Genomic DNA, 20671 nt, shown 5'->3' on the forward strand with positions numbered 1-20671 from the left:
TCAGTATCATTGGGTCACAGGTTAAGTGGAGGGGAGGAAGATGTAAGAATTCTGGAAAGATAGGGAAGGGCCAGGTCATAAAGGGCTTTAAAAGCCAAACAGAATTTTACATTTAATCCTGTAGTCATAGGGTGTAATTGGAGTTTAACGATAGAGAGAAAGAGAGAGAGAGAGAGGGATAGAGAAAGACAGAAAGAGAGTGAGAGACAAAGAGTCAGAGAGAGAGAGATGATAGATCAGAGAGACAGAGACAGAGAGGCAGAGAGAGATAGTATGAGTATTTGTGTGTGTGTGTGTATGTTTGAGAGGGAGTTGTCTTTGAGATGACTCTGTCTCTGCTAACAGTAAAAGTGGCTACCAAGGGAAAAAAAATTGACTCCCTGTCTTAGTTTGAATATTGATTCTCATAGGGACTGGTTCTGTGTAGGTCTAGCCTAAGGCTACAATACAGCTTTTTTTGCTAAATGATTCCCTGAAAGAGTTGCTTGAGTTGAGATCCCACAACATTAGAGAGTACTATGGAATTCTCAGATAGCAATTTCAAGTCACCATCAGGATTTACTTAGTAACTACTTGTTAAAAAACTTCCAAGTGTGGCTCAGACATCTGCAAATGGGGACTGTACCCCAATGTAGCTATGGCAATGATCTAACATGCTAAAATCAGTATACTTATTTTAAATTGTTTCCTCAATATTTAAAATAACTCCCCATGAAAAGAATTTGCAAATTATCTGAATAAATTCAAGATTCAAAGAATGATTTAAGAAATAAACATATTAACATCTCTAAACTATCTATAAAACATTCCTTCATATGATATAACAGCATGAACCTTTGATGTCAGAGGAAATGGGTTTAAATTCTAACTCGACTATTTAATACTTAGATAAGCTTGTACAAGATATATTTTGTTCCTTGGGCCACAGTTTCTTCATCTGTAAAATGGGGATAATGGATTAGATGACCTTTTAGATCCTTTCCCACTTTAGTGAATGAGAATTTTGACCTAGATAGTGTCCAAGGACTCTTTCAATTGTAAATCTAAAGACCAATGATCATTCTGCATTTTTATCTTTTCAGGAAAAAAAGCTACTATAAATATTTTGTATATTGAGAGCCTTTTCTTCTTTCTTCTGTCTTGTGTTGGCAAGACAACAACAGCAACAAACAAGTAAAACCTGAAAACTAATGCAATGCTCTCAAATTAGGGAATGCTTGAAGGAATTGTGGCAAGTGAATAGAATTGAATACTACTGTGCTCTAAGAAATAAGGGAAAAGCTGATTTCAAAGATACTTTGAAAGATTTAACTACATGAACAACTACAAAGTGAAGGAAGTTGAACCAGAAGAACAATTATCATAGAAGAAATATGACATCAACAATATAAAAATGTGAAATTTTGAAAAACTTAAAAATCCATTAAATGATCAACTATGATTTCTGAAGGGTGCTGCTGTCATCATAACAGAGAGGTGATGGATTAATATATAAAAGAAGATATACATTTTTGGATGAAACCAAAATGAGAATATGTTTTGCCTTTTTATGCTTAATTCATAAAGGAGTTCTTTTTGTTCTCCTTCCCCTTCCCCTTTCCCTTCCCTCCTATTTCTGTCCCTAATTTCAATGAGTGAAGAAATGTTTAATAATTTTAAAAATTAAATAAAATTAAAACCTAGTATGCAGGTGGACAATAAAGAAACACAGATTGAAGCGAATTTATTGTATAAGAAAAATGAAGGGGAAAGAACACTACTGGATTAGAGGTTGTGAGACAGATGGAACACAGGCTCAGAGAGTCTGGAGTGGGCTTCAGAAGTCATGTTACCTTTGAAGAAATTGAGCTCCCAAAGTAACAGATATTGTAAATGTTAGAATTTGGGATTCTCTTCCTTAATCTGCTACTAACTAATAATATGATCTTGTGAAAGTCAATTTTTTTTTTTCCCTATTCAGGAGTCCTCACTTTTCTTCTCTGGAAATTGAAGGGACAGGTTAAGATGCTATCTTATGCTTCCAACTTTTAAGTTCTCAGATTTTAGAACTCTGACTACAGAGAAAATTGCATTATTTTTGTGACTTTCAGCAAGTTGGCAAAATCTCTGAGATTCTGTTAGGCTCTTCTGAGAGACAAAAGCAATGACAAAGATATTGATGTTATCCCAAAGGTTCCTTTGCAGAAGAATGTGAAAGATACCAAGAGAAATAAATAAACAAAGAAACACAGACAGGTTACCAACAGAAGAATGGTGAGATCAAGGGAAAGATTACAGAAAGATTTGGTTTCAGTGGAGTCTTGAGACTAGCAAGAAGACAGTCTTCTTAGGCAACCAGCTGCCTGAGGGTAAACTCAGTCTACAGTAATTCAATTAAGTGAGGATGGTTATGGAAAACTCTGGTAGACAAATGAAGAAAAAAAGTTTGTCAGCTTGAGATAGAATGCAGACTTTTCTGTAAGCAGTGCCCAGGGACAATAATTTGTACTTCAGGGGTTGGACTGAGGGAAACTACGAGAATTCTTAATTAAGGTTTTTTGCCTAGTTCTTCAAGGTAATGAAGAACGTCAGAAATACACACTTAGACATTAGCCTAGAAAGACCAATTTAGAAACAGTTCTCATTCATGGACATCTTAGCCAGGATCTTGCTCAGTCAGCCTTAACTCCTCTTCTTCTTTCTCTTACCAACAAATAGATGCAGACTAATAGGCTCCAGTAGAATCCAACCCCCCTCCTGTGAAAACGGAAGATAAGACTCAACTCCCTTAAGCTAATTCTTACACCCCTACACCCCCACACCCACATACCCACCCACCCACCCACACATCCAACTCCCCCCCCCCCACAAAGACAGGCAGTATTGATGAAATCTCTGTCTGGACCCTGAAAGGACATGGTTCCTTTGGATTACTAATATTGTTTTATTTATTGTCTTCATGAAAGCAGAAATAATTCACACTCTACAGCAATCTAGCATAAGCTGAAATGCAGTTTGATGGAAATAGCTTCTCATGCTGGCTGACTGAAACAGCCCCAGTGTAACTGCTTCTTGTTATAGTAATAGCTAAGGACTCTTGTGGCTCCAGCTGTAGTACTTGTAAGAATCCTGAGACTTTATTTAGATGACCTTGAGCTTCTAGGGTAATTCAATCTTGATGGCCTAGAGCCCAGGACAGTTGCAGAGTGTTGGCTCTGACCACTCAAAGAAAAGATGGGTGGCCCAATCACTTCAACCCCAATTAATGTAATGAATAAGATGCTCTCTACTCAGATAATTTTATCAAATGAGATCAACTATTTGATAGAAATAGAGAACTGATCATCCCAAAATGAACAATTCCTTCACACCAACTTAACCAAAGGTATGAACTAGCCCTAATTGGTTGGGAAAAAAGTGAAGTTCTTGTATCATTGAATGAAAACAAATGGCACTCCATGAAGATGACTTGGGGTTGATTGAAGAGAATTCTTCTTGCTCAGTGGAACTTAGTTATAACAGAAAGATTGGAATCTGGAATTCCAAAAAATAGGTCAGCCTAGAAGTGAAGCAATTCCAGTCAAACCCCTGAGTGGAAATCTCCTGAACCCAATCAAAGACTCTTCACCTCCCAGGGATTGTGAACTTCAAAATATAGGAAGACCTGGGCTTCCTATGGGTCAGTTTCCCTAGAACAGATGACACAAGATCAGGATTCTACCTGAGAGCTCACTCTTTGAACCCAGAAGAGAGGTTCATATCCCAAAGGGGAGCTTCATGAGAACTCTCCAAAGAGATAAAAAGAACTTTCAGAAACTGAGAAATTCTTTCACTATTAAGCCTGGACCCACTTTCCCTAAGGAACTTTTGTGTGCCAGGGGACATTGTCCAGATACATTCATTTAACATAACATTAATCGATACCTCTTTCTAAAACCTTTCATTGGCTAGTTAATAATTGACAAAGGTGAGTACACTGGAAAGCCCTCATGAGCAATAGTAAAATTCTTAATTCAATTTTAAACTATAGGAACTTAAGTATCATTTAATTAAGTTCTAATTAACAATTAATTAAAGTTATTAGGATTTTTGAGCTCCTCTAGCTTAAAATTGCGCTAAGAATTTTGGGACATTCTGTATCAGGTCTTCTTGTGCCTGAAGGATTGCCCTTAGGATCATGGAGGTTGAAGAAGATAGCTCTTTTCTATGACCCCAGCCTTCTAAAGCTGGGAAGGAAACTCAGAGGGGCTGTGACCCAAAGTTATTAAATTTTTCCTGGACTTCTGTTTGATGTACACAAATCTCTACTTCTTTCTGTTTTTTTTTTTCCACTGACACTAAACTAGTTCAAGTCCTCATTACCTCATTCTAGGAGTATCTGCCTAAAGTTTCCCTGGATTTTCTTTTCTCCTTTTTCCAGATAATTTTGCTTGTGTTTCTATGCTAGGATAAACTTCCTTGGATACATTTATTTATTTGGATACATTTTTTAAAAAAAATCACATTATTTATTTGCTTAAGAGCTTCCTTACTATATTAAAACCCAAGACATTTGGTTTTCCACCAATTCAATATGCACACCTCACTAACTTCATTGGTTATACCTCAGCAGGAATTCTTCTATTCCCTTGAGCAGATCCCTTTGATATGCAGCAAACTGTTAGTTTTATCCCTGTCTTGGCCAGACTATCCTCCATTAGCAGACACAAATTTATTTCCCTTTAATTTCTATCAATCTCTACACTGCAGCCTTCACCTCCACTTAAAAAAAAAAATCCATCCCCCTATTATTGCATTTAAAATGTTCCTTTACTATGCATTACTTCAACTATGCCTACATTTTATCATTTTATACATTTCTGGATACTGCAGCATTAGTACTTATTCTGATGTTTTGATATTTTGTACTAGAGTACAAATACCTTTCCTCCAATTGATATCAACTTGTACAAAATATACAAATATTTTAATCTTCCCACATTCTCCCTGTATACCAAGATGACTTTCAATAGACATGACATTGGAGAAAGCAGTTCTCTACTTACTGTTTATTTTATTTTTAATTATTTATTGTTTTTTTAGGTTTTTGCAAGGCAAATGGAGTTAAGTGGCTTGCCCAAGGCCACACAGCTAGGTAATTATCAAATGTCTGAGACCGGATTTGAACCCAGGTACTCCTGACTCCAGGGCCAGTGCTTTATTCACTTCGCCACCTAGCCGCCCTCTACTTACTGTTAAAGCAAGAGATAATAGACCAATAATTAAGAGCTATTCTGTTATCATAAAATCATAGAAAGTCAACATGGGAAGGAGTTTTACAGGTCATATAGCTGAACCTGTACCTGAAAAAAAAATTCATCTCTGCTATGCCCTCTCTCTACTTGTTATCTAGTGATTGTCTTTCTTTCTTTCTTTCTTTCTTTCTTTCTTTCTTTCTTTCTTTCTTTCTTTCTTTCTTTCTTTCTTTCTTTCTTTCTTTCTTTCTTCCTTCCTTCCTTCCTTCCTTCCTTCCTTCCTTCCTTCCTTCCTTTCTTTCTTTCTTTCTTTCTTTCTTTCTTTCTTTCTTTCTTTCTTTCTTTCTGTTTGGTGTTTGAAAGGCAATGGAGTTAAGGACTTGCCCAAGGTCACACAGAAGTAAGTATAAAGTATCTGGGGCTGGATTTGACCTCAGGTCTTCCTATTTCAGGGCCAGTGCTTTCTATTCACTGTACCACCTAGCTGCCTCACCCATCTTCAAAGTAGTTTATTTTATTTATGACAGCTCAAATTATTAAGAAGATTGTCCTTAAAAGTCTAAACCTGCCTTCCTAAAATGTCCACTCATGGCTTTTAGTTCTATTTTCTGGGATGAAGTAGTAAAAAAGATACAATTCTCTGAGTCATAACAAAGACAAGGTATATTTCCTTTTCATTCTAGGTGCTGGTATCAAGGGTAGGATACTTGCTCTTCGAACACCTTTTGAAGTTGCACTGGCCCTTGTCTCTATGGATGTGTTAATAGGGGAATAAGACTAAGGAGTGGGTCAAGAGTACAGACAAAGAGAGAATGAGGGCAGGGGGAGAAACAGATTCTTTACTTTCTAGGCAAATGTCCCATGTTTGTATAAATAATCTTTATAGAACTCTACCTGTGCATATTTCCTATTATCTATTTCCCAATTCAACTTCATTTATCCCAGGTACTGCGGTTTTAAATTATAGCTCTGAGAATTCTTATTCTATGTTCATTTTGTGGGAATTTTCTATTTATAGAGAAAACCTGTAGAGCTTGGAAACTGATGATTATTCTACCATCTTTCCGGAATCCTCTATATGATAATATTTAAAAATTTGGATTATCATCATTTTTATTTACTATTTCTATTTTGCAAGGTAAACATGCCTTTTTGACCAACTCTCCACTGAGAATTACTGTGGTTAAAACCCAGAAATGTTTTCATGTTTAATAATTATGATTTTCTTTCATATAATTATTGTTTTATGGTTGTTCTTTGACTCACTCATTATTTAGTATCTCATTGTTAATTCTTGATTTTGTGTTTTTTGATTGTGATCCTGAACCAAGGACCATTTTAGGGTATTATGGTTTGAAAAGGATATATTAACTATTTTTGCCCCTTTCTATTCTTTATTTACTTTCACTTTCTGTCTACTTTCAATCCTCATTCTCTGGTTTCTGGCCCCTATGATTAACTAGTCACTATTTTCTGTATTCATTCTGAAATTATAGCTACCACGGTTTTCTGAGTTTTTGTCTCTTGGCAGGAGGATATTCAAATCCCTCTCTCCTGAGATAGGGACAAGTGGTTTTTTCAAGCCCCAAAACAAAGTACCTTTATAGAATGCATCTCATCAACCATAGGAGCATTCATCATTGTAATCTTCTCCCACTTCAAAAGCAAGTCATTTCTCTTTTCCCACCATCTTATTTTAATTCTTTTTTCCCTCTCCTTGCTCATTCCCCTACAGATATTTCTCTTCTTGAGATTGCCAGGGTCTCCTTCCTCTCATTTCTAACTCTTGATATTTCTAACTCTTGCTATTTCTAACTCTTGCTATTTTTAACTCCTCTCTGTTTCATTGCTTCCTCTCTGCCCCTTTCATTTATCTTGCCATTTTGTAAAATAGATCTACAAAAACTAAACCAAACCAAGTAAATAATAAAATACAAGCAAAACACTATTTCACATGTAGTCAAGTGTCACTAGGTTCAGTCCTTAATGCTTTAGACCTACCTCTTTACTGGTACCTCTACCTGATTCTCATCTTCAACTCTATTTCTTTGTATATATATATATATATTTAAAAAAAGTCTCTTGTTCTATCACTCTCTTGCTGTTACTGTGCTTGTCTGGCTGCATTTTTTCAGCCCTCCTGAATTTCTGTTGTCTAGAGTACTTAAAAACATAATCTCTTCAGCTATGATTTTTTCTTTCTATTAATATTTTAAATGCCTCTTTATTATTAATATCTATTTTTGTCATTTATGTTAGGCTTAGATTGGCAGGGTATCATGTATCATGAGTCTGTCACATTTTGTAATGCATTATTCCATTCCCTTCTGAATTTTATGATGATTACAGAGTAGTCTTGTGTTATTTAATTTCCTTCCTATTATTTTTGAAAGTTGTTTTCCCTGAGGGCACACAGAACTTATTTCTGAATTGAATTATTAAGTTTAACCACTATGTCTTGGAGATTGTAGTCTTCAGTTTTTTTTATTATTTGTTTTTTCAGAGATGATGTATGAATTCTTTCAATTGATATTTCCTTTTTCTCTGACTGTCTTTCCTCTGAATGTGGTTTCCTTGGGAGCTGAATCTCAAAGACTTTCTGCTTTCTCCTACTCTCCGTAATTCATGCCATATCTGTCTAGGTCTCTGACCTAAGTCACTTTTTGGGAACAGAACTGCTCCTATCTGAGTTTCACATCTGTCTTATTCTGCTTCTTATGATTTCACTTCCTTGGTCCAGTACCAGCAATTCAGAGAGATGCCATGATCTTGCTATGGGATTGATTTTTGGAGTTTGGGTCTCTAAGATTTTAGAATGGGGAAAGGAGTGTTTTTTGGTATTTAGTTCTTTTTTGAGCCCAGATACATGTCTGACCCTTTCCCTCTGTTCCTCTCTCCTGTAGAGAATTTTTGTAGCCTAGAACATTGCTTGCCATGGCAGTGTCACCCCCCATGAGCTCTAGCTTTGTGGCTCTAGTATTTCTAGAGACTCAAGTCTACAGAGGACTACTGAATTCTGACCAGAACAGATTCCCAAATCCTGGAATATGGATCTTCATAGCACTGGAAGGGGAAGAGTGAACCTGGATACAGGATTAGGATTTGTTTTGAGCCTGTGTGGGTTGGCTGGTGCTATTTTGCTGGCAGGGGAGCTTAATGAGCTTAGTGTAGATGACTTCCATCTTTTTAACCTCTTTTTGGTTTCAAGGTACTCTAAATCATGGAAGCAGTTGAAGTTTATCCTTGGCACAGTTTCTGTTTTGGAGAGGTTTGAGAGTTTAAGGGGATCCGAGAAGATATCTAGTACTCTATCTTGTTGATCAAATGCAGCTGAACAAATGCAGCCAGCCAAGAACAGTAACAGGAACAGTGAAAGAGCAACAAGAGACTTTTTTTTTAAATATGTATACAAAGAAATAGCATTGAAGATCAGAATCAGGTGGAGGTGCCAGTAAAGAGGTGGACCTTTGATTTTCTTAATGATTATCATAAAGGAGGAAAAAAGAAGTCTTAAACAATCCAAGGCAAGGCAAATTCTGAGTCTGGTTCATAATGATGGAAAGAGACAATCTTGGATGATCAGAGAGACAGATAGTATATTTTGAATATGCTAGTACTCTCAGTGGTATCTTTTATACGACCTCTTTTATAAAGAGTCAAAGGTCAAAAGAAACAAGTTCTCTTGCTTTCTTGGTGTGCATTCTTACTTGATCTCAATATGAATTGAACTTTGATGTTCTGGTCCTGGAGAAGTTCTGTCCTTCCAGAGGGGGCCCAAGGAAACCTGTGTTAACAGTTTGATAAATAGGCACACTGTGCCATTTGAAATTCCTGACAAATTTCTCTGAGCAAGACAGAGCTTAACTCCTTGACATCTTGTTAAGTGAAAATAGGACAAGTTAACAGGGACTTTTTTCTCCTTTGGTAATTGAAATGTTCTGTGCCTGGTATATAGTAGTGCTTATATATACATATATATATATATATATATATATATATATATATATAGTGCTTATGGCTTCTTTAAATTGGAATATTCATCTGATATTGGGCAAGTCTCTTGACTACTATAGTCTTGAACTAGATCTTTCATCTGGTCCCAACTAACTTAAAATCTCTGCCCTGGAACAAGTGAATTATGCAACATAATATGTGGAACAAATAATAATGCTTGTCCTTCATTATCAAAGACGACCACGACATGAGGGAGATGATGCCATGACAAGCATGTGAATTGGATTTGATTGAGGGGGGATGCTGTGCTAAGGCATCAGCCTCATTTTATCTTCCAGAGCCATCTGGGTTCAATGGTCAGATAGGAATCAGGAAGACTGGAGATGGCCCTGGCTATGAGGCAATCAGGGTTAGGTGACTTGCCCAAGGTCACACAACTAATAAGTAGCAAATGTCTGTAAGCATTTTCCTGAATCCAAGCCTAGTGCTTTATTTACTGTACCACCTAGCCTCCCCATGTGTGAAAAATACTACAGAAAAGTCAGAACTCTGAATATTAATATTAGATTTTAGTCTCAACTGTTTATCCATCTACCCATCCATTTATTATTATTATTATTAATTTATTATTATCATTCACCAGACCCATTGGATAAATGGGATCCATTTATTTTATGCTCTAAAAATGATGAATTTTTATGCCTAAAATTACATACAGAATGCAGTGAGAGGTGATTCCAGAAGTTTTCCATGTACCATGTACCATGTACATTCTAAATTCCTAATTCCAACATGTTTGTGAAACTAGTGATGGATTTTGTTCTGGAGAACTCTTTTTTCCCATTTTACTCTAATGTCAATATCCTCTGTGACTTAGGAATGATTAAGTATAAAAATAAAACAACCCACATTTCCCAATTAAAAAAATCATGCTTTTTCCTATTGAAAAATGTTAGTTTAAACTATAATTGTCAAATTTGGCAGAAATATGAGTGTTCAATGTGAAATCAATTTCAATGTGAAGAAAATTGGTTCAAAAATGTTCAAAAATAGTTGTATTAAAAGAAATTAGCAGCAAGACCATCCATTATTTGTAGAATATTTAAGGATATCTGATTATGATATCCTTTGTTAGTCACCAGGGTTATTATTTATTATATTTCTTAAAAATGTGCTTATTATGAGCTAATGAAGTACAAAGGTCTTGTGCAAAAATACACTCCTAATATATAAATTAAATGAAGTAGAAATTAATTTCACATAAAAAAGTAAGCCAACAGAGTGTGGTAAGATGGAAATATAAACAAATCCAACCTAACATACTTAGGGCTTCCCTGCCTTAAAAACAAGTGTTCTCAAAAAACTAAAAAGAAGCCTCAGAAACAAAGATTCTCTGCTTCCACTCTAAATGCTCTCTATCATATCCTGAAATCAGGAAACATTAAAACAAAAAATTCTAGGTTTTTGGAGAGAGAAAAAGGAAAGCTATCCCCCACCATCCCCACCTTAGGTCAATTCATATTCTTCAAAGGCTTCAAAGGGTCCTAACCTTTTTTATCTCATTAATACATTTGATAGTCTAGTAAAACCAATGGATCCTTTCCGTCAGAATCATTTTTAATGCATAAAATAAAATACAGTAGATAAAGGAAATAAATGATATTGAAATTTAGTTACCAAAATATGAAAAAAAATAAGTCAAATTCAACAACCCAGGTCAGCAACTCCTTATCTATGACTCTGGAGACCAACTTTATGTATTTTAAATTTTATTTTTAATTTATGGAATAAATCAAGCATTTCAATAACAATACAATAAAAGGATGATTGCATGTGAAATTGCAAGGCTACCATGAACAACCTGCTATTCCTTTCAAATATACAACAAAATCATTTAATTTTTCCCCCTTTTTTTCCCTCTCTCTTTCCCTGCCCCCCCCCCCCCCCCCCAGGTACATTGTAATTCAACCTGTAATCTGAGTATGGCTAGTTCCATTAAGTCCCAAGAGGTGTATGATTACAAAATCTCTTGAGATTATCTACACCAGATTGAGTTAGAGCAATCTAAAGTATGACTCAGTAAGATCAAGACAGTTCTACTTTTCTGAGCTTTGAGATGTTCCTCCTTTTCCCAGCTTTTCTGATCTTAATGACTTGCTTGCATTCATTACCCCAATACTTGATGCTCGGTTTTCTGGTGCAGTGTGGTAATGTTTTCTGAACAACCACTGAGGTGTCATTTCTAGTAGCCTAATGTTGCCTGGTAGAAGCAATTTTCAGTTGACTGAATTACAGAATTCTTGATGCTAAACTAGACCTAGCTCTTTACTATTGTTTTTAAAACGTCTTGAGGTATACATTCCTATTTGGCTTCAAAGGTCAATTAAAACACAACCTTCTTAGGAGGTATTTCATACCTTTTCCCCCATCCTCCATTTCTATAATCAAATACTTGTATTATATTTAATATATTTACACATACATATTTGTATATACTTATAGAACATATACCACACATATATATGTGTGAATACATGTATATTATTAGAATACAATGAAAGAGTTAAGGGAAGGACCACATTTTCTTTTTGAACATGTTCAGGTTCTTTTGATAAAGTTTGGAATTGACAAGTTCTTTGAGAGTAGGGAATCTCTCTCTCTCTCCCTCTCTCTCTCTCTCTCTCTCTCTCTCTCTCTCTCTCTCTCTTTCTCTCTTTCTCTTACATATCTATATATCTCTATATATACAGATATAGATATAGATATATGTAAATAGGTTGAAGAAGACTATCATTATAGAGAAATTGCAAAGAAAAAATTGTAAGGTTGAGGACAGGAAAATTCAAAACCTGTAGTGCTACTCCATAGTCAAATAAGTTGCTTCAAAAGGCATTCTGTCATTCAAAGTCTTCAAGCAATAGTTAAGAGACCTTTTGCCAAGTAGTCTGTTATCCAGTGGTATCAAACAAATAGAAATGAGGCCACTAAACCTGATATAAGCTTTCCTTTGGGCCAACTATTGACTTAGAAAACCACATATTAACATTAGCTATGTTCTATGAATTTTTGTGCATTTTGTTAAATATTTTCCAATTACATTTTAATCTGATTAAGGCCACCCTCAGAAGTGTTGACAGCTTCAGTGTAGCCATGTATTTGACACCTCTGTTACACTGGGTCATAATTCGCTTTCAGTATGGATTAGATTAGTTGAATTCTGAGGCCTTTCCAACTAAAAAGTTATATAATTCTATGATTTTATGCTAATTTTGCCAACTACCACTATTCATTTTAATTGTATCAACTCTCATCTTATCAGCCAGAGGGTACCATTCATGTAATTTCAAAATCTGATTGTTTTGTATTAGTCAAAAACATATTAATGATTTCTCTATTTTAAAAACTGTGGGAAAGGAGGGTTCATTACTGAGTCAAGGCACCATTTCAATTTCTGATAACTTCACAATCAGAAAAAAAGTTCTTCTCATTTTAAAGTAAATACTTTGCTCAGGCCCAATTCCTCTTATTTTGGCCATCATAGAAAATAATGCACAACTTTCAGTTGGCCAGCTTGAAGGAAAAAAGGTTCATGCAGGCAGGTTCTCACCTGTTTCCTCTGACCAGGTTCTGGTGGAGAAATTGAAGGGGAAACTTTTACACACTTTCCATCCCTTATGTTAAATTTGCTCAAACTAATCTTGAGCAAATCCATCTGGAGAAGAGATGATTTTTCTTAAACTTTTGCTCTACTATCAGACTCTTGCCAGGTTCAAAGCATTTGGCTCTCTTTTTAAATTGAATTTCTGTTCCACCTGCTTCCAAGTAGTCCTATCAGTAAAGCATTGAAATATCATCAGGAGACCTCTTTTCATGGATATTTTCAGCCTTACCAGAAGCAGGAAATACCAGAAATCTCATAAAGAAAGCTTGTTTTTTTTTGTGTGTGGTATTTTGTCCAATTTGGCAGACTGGATATTTTGGATGATGTCTCAGTATCTGAAATATCTGAACAGTTTGAGAAAATGCACTGAATGGAGACCTCTGCAGTCTTTGTATTCCCCACTTATCATGAACTTGTTTCACAAGGTTGTAATGAGATCTATGCTGAAACCCCAAGCAGGATCAACAAAGCTGTGTCTAAAGGGAGACCACCACTTGTCCATTTGGCATTTGGTAATGTTTTTTAATCGTTCAAAGACCTCAAAAACTGTGGCAATGACTTGGGTCTACTGCTTTTAGAAAGATCTCTTCATCCAAAGACATTCAGAAAGTATTTGTGGTCAATTTGATCTTCAGAAAACATAGACAAGCAGAAGATCATGCGTATTGCATCCAGAAATTTGGTAATGAATCAAATCCTTCCCATGCATAGGCAACTCATTGAGAATCAAAAATTTTTGAGAGTTTTATTTTGTTTTTTTTAAATCTCTCTATAATATAAAGAAGAATTTTACATTATGATAAAACACTTCCTCATTTATATAGTGAAGTCTGTCAATGACCTTGAGTTAGAGCCATTCAATTTCACAATTATTCATTAAAAGTCTACTATTAAGGCACACTGTTAGACAGTGGGGTTTTTACAATTGGAAATGAAACAGTCCCTGTTTTTAGGGAGATTATAAATCATAGTCAGGATATAATGGAAAAGAATTGACATTTACAAAATACCTACAATATACCAGACACTGTACAAATATTTTATAAATATTCCCACATTTTATCCTTACAATAATACTTTGGGATACATGCTATTATTATCCCTATTTTACAGTTGAGGAAACTGAAACAAATAAAAGTTAACTGACTTACCCATGATTACCCAGTTAGTCAGATTTAAACTCAGGTCTTCTTGATTCTAGTCCCAGAACTCTGTCTACTGTGCAAACTAGCTTCTTCAATGGGTAAATAGATCTTTAAAAAAGGAAGTCATAACCATTTAAATTTTTTTTTATTTAGTTAAGGCAATGGGATGAAGTGACTTGCCCAAGGTCACATAGCTAGGCAAATATATGAGGTCGAATTTGAACTCAGGTCCTCCTGACTCCAGGGCCAGTGCTCTACCTATGGCGTCACCTAGCTACCTCTTGGGGAATCATAATCTTGTTTCTTTCTCCATAATGAATCTCAGCTATTTTTCTCTCCTCCCCACTTATTCAATCACAATACCAGGTCAGGACCTTACATCAAATTCCTGGATTACTGTAATAGCATTTATTTGTACTCCCTGCCCCAAACCTTTCCTTATTCCCAAACCATCCTGCACACAACTTTCGAAGTGAATCTTTGGGTACAAGGAGATCTGAAGAAGGTGAGAGTACAAGAGCTATGGATATCAGAGGTTTTATGAAAGAGGTGGCAATTGAGCAGATCCTTAATGAGATAGAGACAAAATCTCAGAAGTAGAGAGATGGAGGAATGCTTTCCTGGCATAGAACATGTTTTGTGGGAAAGAGTGTAGGAGAGAGATGAATGTTAGTTCAGGGAATTATGAGTTCAGTTTGACTATTGCAGAGCCTATAAAGGGAAAGAAGAAATAAGATCACAAAGGTCAATGGAATTCAGATTTTAGGGTCCCTTAAAAATTAGAATATTCTAAAGGCAACCTGGTATAATAGAAAAGGCTCTAGTTTTGGAGTCAGGAGCCTGGATTTCAACATTAGCTCTTCCTCTTGCTATCTTGGTAGCCTCTGAAGTTCTTTTTATAATAAACCTGTGAAGCTAAGTCATTCACCTTCCCAGATCTCTATTCTCTAATCTTCAGATGAAAAAAAATTGGAGTGGTTGGTCTCAAAAGTCTAATTTCAGTTTTAAATATATGATCCTACAAAAAATGGAGAGATAGTACAGGTATATGAGCAGGTAAATAAAATTGTCAGGGCTTCAAATTAATTATTGGCAGCTTCTTAGGTTCCAAGGTAGACAGGGGAGCTGGTAGAAGCAGGGACACCAATTTGAAAGCTCTTAGATTAGTTAAAACAATTAACAAATAAAAAAAACAGTCTGTGAAACACTGTACTAAGAGCTAGATATTCAAAGATAAGAGTGGAAAAAGTCCCTGACCTTGAATATCTTATATGCTAATGAGGAGACAACAAATATATATCTCAGAGGATGCTGTATACATACATACATACATACATACTTATGAAGAAGTTTTTACAGGTGATTCTCAAGTAACTGTGGAAGGCATCTTGAAGAAACTGATGTTAAACTGAATCTTGAAGAAAATTAGAATTTAAAGAGGTGGAGTTTAGTGGAATTCTAGGTATTAGGGTCAGTTTTTGTAAAGGCATGGAGTTGGGAGGTAGCAGAAGACCAAGTAGGCAATATGGATGAAGAGCAGAGCTTAAGGAGGAGGCTAAAGTCCAAGAAGCCTGCAAAAACCAAGTCATGTTAAAGGAGTTTATGTCTGATCCTAAGAGCAAGAGAGAAACATTGTAATTTATTAAAAAGGAGGGCAAATTTTGAAGAAACATTTTAACTATTGCGTGCAGGACAGGAGGACCTGGGTTCAAATGTGAACTCAGATACTTCATAATTACTTAGCTGTGTGATCTTGAGCCTTGCTAAACAAAAAAAAAAAAAACGTAGTTGGGAAGTCCAAGGAACAACTAGAATTCAAGGTGATAGGAAGTTAGTATGGAATAAAAAATGGAGGGAATCAGTATAGACATTTCCTTTATGAGTATGTCTGAAAAACTGGTAAAATACGGAAGAGAACTTGAGGAGATGACAAGACTAAGAGTGCTCATCTTGGAATCAGGAAGACTCATCTATTTGAGTTCAAATTTGGCCCCAGACAATTAATAGCTGTGTGTCCTGGGGCAGGTCACTAAACTCTTTTGTCCCAGTTCCTCATCTGCAAAATGAATTTCAGAAGAAAGTGGCAAACCACTCCAATATCATTGACAAGAAAGTCCCAAATAAGATCACAGAGAGTCCTATATGACTGAAAAAGTGATTCAGTAACAACACACCTGAGAAAATGTGTAGACATCAGCAATATTTGAGGAAGGACCTATTGAAGTTACAAAAGATAGGAGGAGGAAATAATGTATAAATTGCTGGAAGAGATGGGGGTGAACTACATTGAGGCATGGCAGAGAGATAAGACTTTGTCAAAATTATGCCCACTTCTTTCTGAGAGGTAGTAGTGAAGAGATTTTAACTCCTTCAGGGCAGAGATTGTCTTCTTCCTCTTTTGTTATCCTTATTGCTTAGTACAGTGTCTGGCACATATAGGTTGATTACACAAGTGATTTCCATGTTTGCATTCATCCTCTCTTTACAGCTCCTGATAGGTAGAGGTACAGAACATCTTTTTCACTAAAATAGTAGTAACATGAAAAAGGCAATGAACACCTTTGCTCAGCAATGTAGGTTTTGTTTTTTAAACAAACTATAGAATTAAAACATACTGATAAAGTATCCTAGTCTCTTTGCAATAAAGACTCACCAAAAGCAAGGATGTTGGTAATTATATTATTATATTATTATATTTCTAACTCTACTTAAAAAACCCCCAGCATAACAGCAATAAACTGTTTTGAGGGCTAAGGCAGTTTTGGCTAATCAAAAGAAGTCTAACTCTTGGGCCTTCTGTTCACGTCCCAATGACTAGATTCTAGGGCTCCTCTTTCTCAAACCCAAAATCCTCCTGGGAAAAATGCTGTTCAGTATATTTGGGTTTTCAGTAAATATTAAGCAATTGTAGCTTGTTCTTTGCCATCTAAACTGGCTGTTTCATCATTTGGGGAGCATCATTATTTTATTTAAAAGACCAATTATGTACCTTTCAAAAGAGAGATTTGTTTTTGTTTTTCTTGTTTGTTTTTCTTGTCTCTTGTTATTTCTTTAATCCATGATTCTATCTTCACTTTTCTCCCAGTGACCATTAGAGTTTTGTTGTTGATAAAATGGCCAAGCTGATATTTTGGCAAAAATTGGCCAGAACCTGGATTTTCCTTTATTTTCTCCAATTTATTCCTCACAGCTGCATGAGTGGGATAACTTGGCTTTGGGAGTCTTTTTGCTTCAGCACAGACTTCTTTGGTGGCAGTTATGAAGGGTTTCAAGATCAGAAACAAATGCCAAACATGTTTTTCTAATAGCATGCTGGGTTGGCTATAGGCCTAGAGAAGGTCATTTCTTATTTCTAGCTAGTTTATGGGTCAGGCAATGCCACCATTCTCACTAATCAGAGGCCAAAGTTGTACAGAGTATAGACTATGTTCATTTCTCTCTTTCCTCTGAAGTTTAAAAAGGGGAGTGGCAGTTGGAAGTCATTTCAATTGGATAATTCCTTCTAAATGTAGAGAATATAAAGAAAAAAACAAACAACAAAAAAGGCCATGCTTTTAAGGAACTTAGATTCCACTGGGGATGGGGTGGGGGAAGGTGCAACATGTATATAGGTAAGGAAATTCAGAGTATAAAAAGTAACAGAAAATAGTTGCAAGGTGGGGGAGAGCTTGTTAATTAATGCAAGTCATGGAGGAAGGTCTGAATTATGCTTTGAAATAAGATAGGATTATACAGAGATAGAAGCTAGGTGAGAATGTGACTTGAAGAATTATTTATACCATCAGTCACTCAATTAACAATAACACATTATCTGAAACAGACACTGTGCTGATATTAGGAAAGCAAAAAGAGGCAAAAGACAGTCCCTGCCTGGAAGGAGCTTATGCTCTAATGAAAAAGACAACATGCAAACAAACATACAAAACAAACTATATATTGAATAATTAGGAAATAATTAAAAAGAGTAAAGCAATCCAGCAACAGGATCTAGAATATCATTTAAACTGAATAACTTGTAAGTCAGTTGGAATGGAATGGAAAGTCCAGGAAAGGCTGCTAAATAGAAAGGTAGGTGGAGGCAATATTGTGGAAAGTAATGATAGAAGTTATAGGGAAACATTGATGGTTTTTGAAGAGGTAGGTAACACTAAAGCCTTTGACTGTGAATCATAACAAAATGTGGCAAATCCTAAAAGAGACTGAAATACCAGGTCATTGTGTCTATCTCCTGAGGAAACTGTATGTGGACCGAGAAGAAATAGTTAGAATCAAATGTGGAACAGTTGTTTGGTTTAAGATTGGAAAAGACATATAATAAGACTTCCCCATTTATTTTGCTTATATCCAGATTACAAAATGTGGCAAATCCTAAAAGAGAGGGAAATACCAGGTCATTTTTCTTATCTCTTGATGACTATGTATGCTAACTAAGAAGCAAGCAATAGTTAGAACCAAACGTGAAATGACTGTTTGGTTTATGGTTGGAAATGGGGTATAATAAGACTAACTTAATTATTTATCTTATATTCAGAGTATATAATGCAAAATGCCAGGCTAGATGAAAAAGATAGAATTAAGATTGCTGAGAGGAAATGTCAATGATCTCAGATATGCAGATGATACCGCTCTGATGGCAGAAAGTGAAGAGGAATCCAGAAGTTTTTTTAATTAGAGTGAAAGAGGAGAATATAAATGCTGACTTGATACTAAAAAAACCCTAAAATTTTGGCAACTAATTCCACCACTTCCTGGAAAATAGGAGAAAAAATGGAAACAGTGTCAGATTTTATATTCTGTGACTGTAGTCATGTAATTCAAAGACACTTTCTTCATAGAAAGAAAGCTATGGCAAATCTCAGTAGCATACCAAAAAGCAGAGACATCTCTTACCAAAAACAGGTCTCCATAGTCAAAGCTATGGTTTTTTCAAATAGCAGTATATAGCTGTGAAAGCTGGACTAAAAAAGTAAAATTGAGCACCAAAGAATCAATGCTTTCAAAATGTGATGCTGGAGAAGACTTTTGAGAGTCCTTTGATTAAATCAGCCAATCCTTAAAGAAATTCATTTAAGCTATTCACTTGACATTTAAATACTGAAGCTGTAGTTTAAGTACTTTGATCACAGTTGAGAAGGCAGAACTTGGGGTGGCTGGGTGGCAAAGTGGATGGAGCACTGGCCCTGGAGTCAGGAGTACCTGAGTTCAAATCTGGACTCAGACCCTTAATGACTGCCTAGCTGTGTGGCCTTGGGCAGGCCACTTAACCCCATTGCCTTGAAAAAAACTTAAAAAAATAAATAAAGAGAAGGCAGAACTCATTGGAAAAGACCCTGATGTTGGGAAAATTTGAAGGCAAAAGGAAAAGTGGATGGTAGAGGATGGGACAGATAGACAGGGTCATCAAAACAAGGAACATGAGCTTGGACAGACTTTGGCAAATAGTGGAGCATAGAAGGATCTGGCTTGCTTTGATCCATGGGGTGAAAAAGAGTCAGACATGACTGAATGAGTGAGTGAGAAAAGCAGGTGACATGCTCAGAGAAAAGTTTTAAATTCAAATAAAATGTTGGGGTCAGACTAGATGATTCCTACACATCTTATCAAATGGTTGGAAATTATGAGTAAAATATTAATTTTATAGAATAATAGTAAAAGAAGTTGCTCAGATTTTCACAAATCCAAAGGCTTCTTTAGCATTTAACATAGGGATTAATAATGAATTGGGCAATACAGTGTACTCGGTTTAATAGAGTGTAAGCTTTTGATACAAGTTTTCTTCTGTCTTCTTTGAATTATACTAAATAGTTATCAAAAGTCCCCATATTCCTTCATCTCTCAATCTAACAAAATTTTTATAATAATCAGAAGACTTTATAGCCCTCATAGCAAAAAGTACTTGAGTATTCAAATTTCCCACCATGCTGTTTACTTATTCCAATCCAGGACCTCTAAATTATTATTAAATACATACTGTGTTCAAAGGTGAAGGGGAAGAAGGGAACATTTATTATCTGCAGGCTTCAATGTATCAAACACAATGCTAAGTGCTTTACAAATGTTATATTTAAACTCACAACAACCACAATACTTGGGTGGTTGACCTGGGTAATACTGCAAGGTTAAAAGATGCAGCACAAATATCTATTGATCATTGACTTGATCCATGCTCTGGATTTGGATGTAGTAGTAGACCTGTTCAAATTGTGACTTACCCTCTAGATTTCTGAATGCTCTGGGGCAAATCACTAACTTCTGTGGGCTTCAGTTTCTTCCTTTGTAAAATGTGAGGATTGGAGCAGATGGCAATTATAATCCCTTCCTTTATTAAATCTGTGATTCTCCAAATGCTTCAACTCAATCTATCATGCTTACTTGAAAATATCTGTCCACAGTGTTGTAGCAAAAGTATGATAAAAGCTTCATCTTTTAACTGTTAGACTGACCAGGTTATTCCTGGTCACACCTTTTTCGCAATGGTTATAAAATGAGAAGCCCTTTATTGTCTACTTATACAGGCCTGCAGATATGTGTATTTTTATCTTTTTGGGTACTTGACTTTTGCAAAATAGTTAAAATTATCACCTGGATATGTGTGTGTGTGTGTGTGTGTGTGTGTGTGTGTGTGTGTGTGTGAGAGAGAGAGAGAGAGAGAGAGAGAGAGAGAGAGAGAGAGAGAGAGAGAGAATGCTGAATGTATT

The sequence above is a fragment of the Macrotis lagotis genome, chromosome 8 (genome assembly GCF_037893015.1).
Source record: "Macrotis lagotis isolate mMagLag1 chromosome 8, bilby.v1.9.chrom.fasta, whole genome shotgun sequence".
Taxonomy (NCBI): Eukaryota; Metazoa; Chordata; class Mammalia; order Peramelemorphia; family Peramelidae; genus Macrotis; species Macrotis lagotis.